At 37.2% G+C, this 10665-nt stretch overlaps 1 long non-coding RNA gene across 1 annotated transcript; it reads left to right on the forward strand.

Annotated features, from left to right (window-relative positions):
• Positions 1-561: 561 nt before the first annotated feature.
• LOC121070481 lies at positions 562-5427 on the forward strand. Its single transcript, XR_005820105.1, has 3 exons — positions 562-646; positions 4761-4956; positions 5294-5427. It is a non-coding gene; the product is annotated as an uncharacterized LOC121070481 (long non-coding RNA).
• Positions 5428-10665: the final 5238 nt, after the last annotated feature.

A 10665-nucleotide genomic window follows, 5' to 3' on the forward strand; every position in this document is an offset into this window, starting at 1 on the left:
AATTGTAACACGTGACCCCCTCCTGGTTAGAATAGGTTGACAGATATTTGTCAGCAGCAGTGAGCTGTAGGAGAAAAAGCTTATCTCTGGTGGAAACTACATTATAGTCATCTCGATCTGGTTTCCAGTTGTCCATCTTGCAGCTTCTCTTTTGGCCCATATTCTCTAATCTGTTCCAGTCCTGTCAGTTCTCAATTCCTGCTTATCACCCTAGATATGTGTTTTGGTCGAGTCGTCTTAGCCTCAGCCCTATGCCCGTAAAATAGCTCAGTCTCAGCATACTTATAACTGTGTCTGGCATGTTAGTTGCAGGCACTGTCTTTCAGCTGAGGCCTGGTCTGGGTTGGTCTATTCTCCAGCTCAATTTGCCAACGATAATCCCCTTCTCCCATTAATTGTCTTCTATCTCAGGATCCTCTAAACATTCTCAGTGCTATTTGTAATCTGCATAGTAAATAATAAACATAGTAAACTAAGCTTCATAATAAACTATAGGTGGGACTAGTAGTAAAGGTGTATATTTGGAAACTAATCTTTTCATATTTTTTTGGTGTCCAGAGCAGGATCAGAGATCTCAGAGAGCGGCAGCAGAGGCTTGTTTCACCAGTCCAAATGCTCTGAAGTCATTCCCAGGGCTTGTAAAGCTGTGAGTATTTTGACAGGATTCAGTAATTACCTCTTCTTTTTAAAGTAGGAAACAGTAATAAGGCAGAAGGATGACCATGGTCCACCCTGTTTACTTTAAGGGATTACATTTACAAGAAGAATTTGTTAATTACATTTCCAGAACTTCTCTGAAAATACAAATTATATTCATTAGATGGACTAATTTCTGATTTCCTCTTTGTGGTTCAGTGGACTTGATTATTGTAGGGAAATACCTACTATACAAGGATTATATCACTTATGTACCTATGAAATTATTTCTTTTTTTTTTTTTTTTTGTAGTGTAAAGTCCTGATGTGATAACAATTGGTGTATAGTCATTCATATATATATATATATATATATATATATGTATATATGTATATATATATAGTTTCTCTGGCTGTAGAGTTTATTGAAAAGGTAATGCCACTTAAATGATGTGTTGCTAAATTTTATCTGATGTGTTTGACACGCAGTAAAAGCAAGATTGGAAAAAAACAAACAAACCTTATTGACTGTTAATACTAACTATTAACTTTAAAGTCTGGCTGTCATATAAATAGTATTAATTCTTTAATTTTTCCAGAGTTCTTCTTGTTTCTTGGAAGAAACAAATGTGTTCTTTCATTGCTCATGCGTAGAGTAGCTCAGTTTCCTGCAGAATTGAGACTGACCTCAGAATTCTCAGCAGGAGAGTTCAGCATGGATGCAAAATTGAGGCTACTCTCAAGTGTGCAAAGTTTACTCAAGAGGAAGCACTAGCATATAGGTCATTTACTTAAAAATCTTCACTGATAATCCATTCTTAGGTACATTAGCCTGAATTTTAGCCTCCCCTACCTCTCTAGGACTAAAACCAGAACTTATATACATGACAATATGTGTTCTGTTCAAGAATGCATGTGCAAATACTATACATATGTGTTTTGGTAGAGTGCATTTCATTCAAAACACTAAGGTTTACTTACCTGAAATTCTTATACGACAAAGTAAACAAAATGAGAACTTTAAAAATGTTTATTTTTTTTCTTAAAAATACTCATCCTGGAAATGACACTTCTAAGAATCTTCTTTTTAGGAACATGGCACAAGAAGCCTGAAAATCACCACAATATAACTTTATGTTACAATAAGAAAATGTGATCAGAAACAAACATCTAAGTTGTCTACACAGTAGGGTGTAAGACACTTGGGACGGATTCACAGAGGTCTTTATATAGCAAGAAACATCAGGTTTCTTGTTTGATCTGCAAGAATTAACATTGAAGAAGATAAAATTGTATCTTCTTTTTTGCAATCAAACTTTCTTTCTTGTGAATAGATCTCCCAAACCATAAAACGTAATATGATATTTTTGACCTGAAAATTGTAAGCACCAGCATTCTCACTTGTGTTAGTAAAGAACAACTATGGTGTTCTCCAGTAAGGGTCATTCACATCTGATACAATTGCTGATGTGCGAATAGATAGGTAAGGCAGGTAACTATCAGGAGTCATAGATGAAAACAGACAGACCCCAGAGATCTGCTTTCACAGAGCAACCATTGATATCTTGCTGACAACAGAATCAGCTAAAAAAATGAAGGTAGTATGCAGTCACCACTGCTTGCAACATGTGGGTTTTTTTGTTTGTTTGTTTGGTTGGTTGGTTTTTGTTTTGTTTGTTTGTTTGTTTTTCTCCTCAGCAGAGTAAGTAAAACAGTGGCAGACCACTAAGAAATCTTAGTCCTGCTGAGGGTCTGCAGGAAGGTCTGGAGAATGAGGAGCATGAAGTGTTTGTTTTTTTAGAACAGTGGCTCTTTCATTGTGGCAGGCTAACAGGCCTGGGAATACTCTATTCTGCTTCTGCTTGGTACAGAGTACATTTGAGGAGATAATAACAGCAAGCAACGTATCATAGCTTTATGATCACTCATCAGCTTTGGGGAGTCTGTGAAATGAAAGGCCCCCAGACTGGACAAGGTTGAAAGGTTGAGGCTACAACCAGACTTTTTGTTCCTGAGACGGCCAGAGCCATTACTGAACAACAGACAGCTGTGAATAGATGATGGGCATCTTTGCTTTGTTGCTGCTCCCTGGTTTAAGGATACTCTTGTCCTCCTTCTGCCCCTTCTATATTTGACAAGTTTGCTTTCAGCAGATATGACAGGCACTGGTGGGGGTCACTGGCCCAGTTCCACATTTCCACACTTGGCTTGTTCCAAGTTCACTGGCCTGAACTAATGTCTCCAATGGAGGTCGTGCTACTGAACATTATGAGTTTTTATATATTAAACATGCATTAGTGGTTTTACCCTGCTTATCTGACAGCTGTAGAAAAAATAAAGAAAATTCAGTTTGAACATTAAAAAGCAGGGCTTAATTTATGTCCAGTACTTTTGTTCCCCACTTTCTTTTTCATTTGCCAATTGCAAAGCTCAAGGGAGATAATAAAATGGAGGAGCTGCTACTTTATACTTCCATGTCTTTCCAAGTGCCTGTGCCTTGCTGGGTGAGCTAAATCTAAAACTAGGAAAAGAGTTTTCAGATGGAAATTTGATTAAACAATACAATCATCTGTCTCACAATCTGTTTTTTTATAAGGAAAGTATTTTTTTTTTCCAGGGGGAATTTTCTTTCAGAGGGTTTTGTATGAAAAGGCAGACGTCATGAATACTGATGGGAAGGGCTCAGTGTTTTGTTATTTCTGTATAACAAAGACAAAATGCTTTAATAAAATCAGAAAACACAGATGTTACTTTAAGTATATTTTGCATCTTTTACTTTTTTTTTCTTCCTTTTTTTTTTTTTTTTTTAAGTTGGGAACAATCCCTCCCACAGACTGACAATGGCAGCTCATGACAGACAAAATTAGCAGCTGGAAACTTAGCCAAAATTTGGGGCTTTTTAGTATGTTGTTATTGTTTGGGATTTTCTTAGATGGTGAAAGGCATGCTTGAAGGAAGAGGCATGGATGAATTGAAAGTCCTTGTTTCTCAATATAGTTTGACTGGATTTCAGTTTTTATAAACAGTTTAAAATGGGAAAATGCACAGCCCTTTGTTGAGAAATTAGCCTATTGTGTTTTTCTCTTTTTTGTGTTTGTGTGTGAGGACTTTAGAGGGAAGCTCATGTGGTTTGATAATATATACTTTTCATATTATTTTCAAGATACCACATTTTCATTGGTTTAAAAAAAAAAAGGTTCTGTATGTCATTGGAAAAGCAACATCTATCAATTTCTGTTTCTAGGGAGAAACCTAGAGATACCTGGTCACTCAGACTCTTGACTAAATAGTGGATCAAAGTGAAATAACTTCCTTGCTGTTTGCTCAGTATATTTAGGTGTCATGGTTGTTTTATATTCTGTGAATTTTACAGTAGCAAAGATGTCTACTAGAGCCTTGTCAGGGTGCAGAAGAAATCTGCGGGCGTGGTTAGATTTTGAAAGTGTCGTCTTTATTTTCTTTGTGCATAGTGGTTTACACCCTGCCTGTTAAAATGGGCACCAGCAGGGTTGCCTTCAGCACGCCCAGAGCTGGGAGAGGGATCACGGCTGGGGATTATGTCCAAGTCCACCTGGTTGTCCACTGGTCTAAGTTAGTGCAGCCTTTAGGAGCTCTGCTTTCCTCAGGGCCAGATAACTCTGAGGCAGGAAACCTCTTCAGAGTTTACACTTTGTATACTGTGTAAATGCTGTGAACACAGTGGAGGAGTAAATCTGCAGGTCATACTTACCTTTCCATGAGACCTAGCATAGATGTATTTGGTGCTAGGCTTGAGTGAAAACGTGATTGTGTTTTGTCTGCTTTTGACATATCTTGGACCTCTGTGTTAATGGGGCTGCAATTTATAACAGTAGCTACTCCAGAATGGTCTCTAGATGCTTCACTCTTGAGGTATGTTTTCCTCAAAGAAGGCGAGGCAAAAGATATTTCTGTTCAAGAGGCAATGGATTTAGAGGCAGGATTTTATAGGTTTCCTGTTTTTGTCACAGTTATGTTCTGTCTCCTTATAAACCTGTGGGTTTTATAATGAAACACACTTGCTCAGGATTGCTGAGTGGTCATTCATTTCCTGGCCAGAATATTTGTATATGGATCTTTTGGTTATGCTGTCTTTTGTTCTTTCAGGGTATAAGCTCTTCAGAGGAAGGATCATAGCTCTGGGTTCATACTACATATAAGTAGTATTATCCCATATAAGGAATACTGGGAAAATCCACCTGCCAACACTGGAAGATAATATTACATTCAAAACAAAATACTAGCATTTGGAGATTTAGCTTCCATTCTTCAAATCAGCTGTGACTTTAAGCAACTCATTCAGGTAAAAATATCCTTTAAATATATGCCAATGGAAGGGAACACCTTGTAATGATTATAGCTTCATTGCAGGATGGTGTTGACACCTGCTGAATGCATATAAACATAAAAAGTGAATTAGAAATGATGATGAAATGAGAAGGGATCACAGGGTAGAAGAGAAAATACCGCTGTCCTTGTTCCATTTAAAAGATAAAACGATGTTATGTTTTTGTGCTAAACTGCATAGTATGTAAACATTCCTTTTCAGAGAAGACCTGTCTACTGAGACAATGTAATTCAACAAAAATAACTAGGTTGGATTTCAAAGAACATTCTCTGAAATACTACCTGATCTCTAGTGTGCAACTGCTGGAGAAACAGGGAGTTGCTGCCCATGGGAGAATATCCCAGGTTTTGTTCTATGAGGAAATTTGCTGCTTGGATGTGGTTCTGTCCTTCCAGATGCCTGTGAATTCCTCCAGGGTACCCTGGAGCAGGACTGCTCAGGTATTCTTCACCTCAACTCTTTTAACGAGTCTCCTAATCTCTCCAGGGCCTTTGCATTTCAATAAGTGATTACTTTTTTTTTTTTTTTTTAAAACTGGATATGCTTCATCACAATCACTTTGAGGGTTAGAAAATGTTGCATCCACTGGGTCTACCTGTACATATTATATTTGGTAAAGGATCACTTTAATAAGGAAAAATGATTTTGAATTCCATTGACTGGTGACATTTCCTTATTTCAGCACCATTTTCTTTTTGGACTTTATGGAAATTTGTTCCCATACTAATCATGTAATGTTACTTTGTATGTAAATGTTATGATTGCCTCCCTATATTAGGGATTCTAATGCAGGAGAACATAGTTGATGGGAACTTGCTTTTTCAGGTTATTTTTCCAACTCCCGATATGCGGTAGAATATGCTAATTCTGAAGCTAACTGAAAATGAGGGAACTAATAAGCTGCTGTGTGGCTCATATTCATGGCTTGTGAGCTGAACTTTTGAGGAATAGCCTGTTTTCCTGTGTTTCTGAGAGGATTTGAGGATTTGGAGTATGTTTGTCCAAAAAAAAAAAAAAAAAATAAGGGCGTGATGGAGGGGAGAGAAGGGGGCTCTGGAAATGCAAGATAAGGAAAATATTTTGCCTAGGAAAACATCATGTATGCAGAAAGTATAATACCAGGTACTGTGAGAAACCTGGTACTGATGTTTCTGGCCTTTGCACAGTTTGTTATAAGGACCATTCCCTATCATTTCCATTTGGAAGCATTACTTCACACTTGCAACTGCACAAGAGCAAATGGAGCAGAAGAGCCTAATTAAAGTTACAGGGACTTCTTTATGACAGAGTAAATGTTGGTTTAATGATACAGTTACAAGTCACAAAGAAATCAGAGCAGACGACCCAAGTTTTATACATTTTTGGCAAAGTAAGTGGGAAACTATGTGCTAAAGTGAGATCAACAGATGGGATGGAGGAAGAGGGGTACAGGAGGGGAAGAAAGCTACGCACCCATGTACAAAACCAAAAAAAGCCCCCCAAGCCCTAATCAAACAAACAGAAAGATAAACAAAACAAAGATATAAACCTTGCAAGAAACAGATTTTTTAAACAAAGTTTGCCAAGTAAGCAATTTTTTTCTTTTTTTGAGGGCAGATGCAAAGTGCCTTTCAGTTCATTTTGGATAGAAATAAGTGAACACATGCTGTGCTTTAATAAATCGTGGTGTAACCCCAATGGGCAATCTCAGACCTGTGTTGGAGTTTGGTAATAGTTACCAAGCCTTTTTGCATTCTTTCCTCTCTTTGTCTGCGTTGGGAAAATAAATAAATAAACCAGTGATATGCAGAACTTCAATTCCGCCTTCTTACACAAGGACACAAACAGGGCAGGTAGATGGCACTCAGCATATAGACAGTATCTAGTATTTTCAAGTCTACTGTTAAGACTGTGGGGCTGGGAGTCAGAACTCGACAGTTCAAAATCCTGCTATAACTGACCTTGGACAAAAGTTATTAAGTTAACACTTTCAAAATTCACTGTCCAGAGTGAATTCTTACCTTATCCTCTTAACTTTTCTTCAATTCATTCTCAGAAGTTCAGCTCTTAAATTTCCTTCTTAAATTCCTTCTTCAGCTGCTAAGTAATCTAGTTTTCATAAAAGCTAAGACACTGATGTAACCTTTCTGAATCTTTGTTTTCCCTTTTATGAAAAAGGAATAATATAATTCAGTCACACTTTATTTCACTTTTTCTGTATTTGGTCATTACTTTCTTTGCTTTGAAAAAGCATAGTAATGTTTCGTATTAAGTTTGCATAACCATGTAGTCTTGTCTCTGGCTTTGCTATCATCTCTTCTCATGCTCCCAGCATTGTGCTGTCTACTGCTTGTTTAGATGATTTTTTAAGACAGAGATCAGGAGTGAAATCTCATCTCTGTCAAACCCAGTGAAAACAATTCCAGTCTTTAAAAGAATCAGGATTTTATCTCAAATCTTGTTATTTGCCTAGAACACTTGGATAACTCATAATAACAATTGTTAATGTGTATCATGCTCTAATCCCTGCCAAACATTCTGGATAAAGACTTAATACATTTGGTAAATCTGGAGTTTACTTAGTATCAGGCCATTACAACTGTATCTAACAAGGACAGAGTGCTCAAGGGAATATTATCCTGACTGCAGATGTGTTGACATTGGTGAGCCTTATGACACATCACACGCTTATACAAAGCCCTGAAATTTAGTCATATATACACTTGGCAAATTCCTGCCAGTCCATTTTTCTGGGCTGCCATAACTTTTTTGGAGAAGAGTTTTAGCACACAGAAGAGGTTTAATGTATAAATTTCACTCTGCTTCCAACAGTTGGATTTTGTACAAATCCTGTAGTACATGAATCAAAGCTATTGAGAGCACAGACGGTGCAAACAGGGAATGTCTGACACATGAATCTTCCAAGTGCACTACTGTACTTACCAGAAAAGGCTTGCAAAATTCTTGCTATTGTACATGTACTTTTCAGCTTACTGAAGCTGACCTTGCAGGTAACTCTGAGCGCTAAAGAAGTTGCCTTGGTTGAAGGGAGGATTTTTTCTGAGCTACATGTATGGTTGTCACTTAGCTTTTTCTTAATGCTATTTTTGTATGAGATCATAGTTTACTCTGTTCAAATACCTGTGAAAAATATTCAGACACCTCTTCTTTTGGAGCAACTTAGAACAACCCTATTGATGCCAATGGTCGCACTTGCTGGATGTGAATGCTTTGGTCTAGATGTAGAAGTATAAAAAGCATCTGCTATTCCATGCACTGTGGCACAGACAGGATACACTCCCAAATGGAACATATTTTTCCACGCCCACAATCCTTTGAAAGCTCTGAAATTCATGTCTGGGGAAACTATTTGGTTAATACGCACTGTAAAGTTACCAATGTGAGCTTGTGTCATGGAAAGACTGATCTTCTCACAGTCAGCGCAGGTAACTGAACAGCCTTCATTTTGTTACTGTGGATTGAATTGTTCTTGAACCTTTGTTTCCACATGGTATACACAGCACCTAACCATATATGTGATGTCAGGTTTAAAATAAAGTGTTTCCTTTAATCAGGATAACATTAGGACCTTCATGAGAACTGAGAGGAAAAATTGCCTCTTGGTTTCTCCCTATTTTGAAGCTGAAACAGTGCACCTATGATTTGTGGGTCTCTGAGTGTGAAGTGATCACACAAATGATAGTTGTCACAGAGGAAGAGTGAGGGTAAGAATAAGCTGAAGGCAGTCTGAGGACTGAAAAAGTCAGATATAATTTTAGGGGCCTAAATTCTTTCCGTTCCTTTTTAGTTTGGAAAGGGGAATAATAATAAATTACATTTTGCAGGATGAAAAATACCTCTAGTACAGTATTGGGTACCTACATTAGACCTTGTGTTTCCAAGGTGGCCTTTGCCCCTCATAAATTTCCTATTGCAGTTGGTCACAAACAAGTTAATTACTAATTTCTAGGCAAAAAATGGATTAATTGACTAGGACTTAAAATATTATTGTTTACTTTATGTAATAGATTGAGTGAAAATGAAATGAAATACTTCCATCTCTGGCTGTGATCTATTTGTGTTAAATGAAAAAACAATTGTATCTACCTATCTGGGCTACTTATAACCTATAATCAATTTTCTGTGTCTGGGCATTAACTGTTAAATGCAGGTAACTTGTTTTGTTTTTATTGAAAGCATTAGTTTTTAGGCTATACTTTAGACATTAGACATTAGACATTAGACATTAGACTTTAGACATTTAGAGGTCGCATTGGCAACTGGTAGAGTTAAACGCAAATTTGATTTGCAACGATAGAAAAATAGGAGCAGGTACAGTCCATTTGTCATAGCATTTGTTCAATATGGCAGATTATCAAAATAATGATAGAGCATAAATTGTGTATTTCACCAAATATGCTGAACAAACAAGGATTAAATGTGACTTTGAACTCTTCCCCATACATTATACTGAACCTCTTGCTTTCACTTCAAGACAGCTCAAACACATACCTATAAGTTTTCCCTCTGGAATGTGGTGGAAATACTCTGCAGAAACCACTCACAAAGGTAGCTCTTGCATCAGCCGGACACTGTGCCTGAGCAAATTTACCAAAGGAGGCTACTTGTGAACTACTGACTCAGTTAGAGCTCCTCCAGATGGTTGCACTGCACTCTGCGGTGAGCTAGGCATCATCTACGTTCTTCCTTCTGCTCTCCACTGTGTGCACTTGCCTAGGGTTTTGTCTGAACTGCTCTTGTTTTTCCCACATCACACTATTCTTCCTTATCTGTTTCTTTGCTGTCCCTTGCTTGGGTCCTGGTTCTTTGTACATATATTTCCTGGAAATACATTTCCAGATCATAAAAATTCTTCTATATATCTATCTCCCTTTGTATTTATGTGTGTGCATGCGTGTATGCATGTGTAAAAGCCTGGATACCTTTGTGTGATATACAGAGTTTACTAGGATGAAATGAAGGTCTTATATATGTGATACACTATTCACAATGCTCCAAACATTCCAGTTCAATTCCTCAGCTTGTTACCGTGTTCTGTTTTATCGCACGGCATATTTTGAGAACAGCTCTTTGAGAACTGTTTAGTTCAAGAACTTTAAAACTTTTAAAATAAATAAATAGAATAAAAAATTCCTTTATTCTTCTGTCACTCTAACTTTTAAAATAAATAAATAGAATAAAAAAATCCTTTATTCTTCTGTCACTCTACCTGCCAAGCTAGTTGGTCTTTTGCTAACAGCCTGGATCTACAGACTAAAGACCAGCTACAGGAGAAGTTGACTTCAAAGCATTTTGGCTAAGTGTGGCTTCCACTACACAGATGAAGTCAGGTGCTTGTGCTATATGTACAAGGCTAACCAACTAGAAGTTTGCTTTTCTATTTTGAAGACAGTCTTCCATTCCATACCTTAAAACTATTACAAACTATTACTGGTCTTGAAATGCATATCCTTTTTTTTTTTTTTTTTTTTTACTGGTATACCCCTCTTTACGATGAAGTGGAAGGCAATGGATAGAGATTTGTTAAAGGAGGAAAGGAATTTAATCTCTTTCAGCTGTGAATTTAGAAACTGTGGTTCTTCAAGATATGTGGGCCTAGCAAGTGAAGTGTTCAAATAAGCCTGGATTAGTATGTATTAACTCACTTCATATAGAAAAGATGGT

The sequence above is a fragment of the Cygnus olor genome, chromosome 5, assembly GCF_009769625.2.
Source record: "Cygnus olor isolate bCygOlo1 chromosome 5, bCygOlo1.pri.v2, whole genome shotgun sequence".
In the NCBI taxonomy this organism is placed as follows: domain Eukaryota; kingdom Metazoa; phylum Chordata; class Aves; order Anseriformes; family Anatidae; genus Cygnus; species Cygnus olor.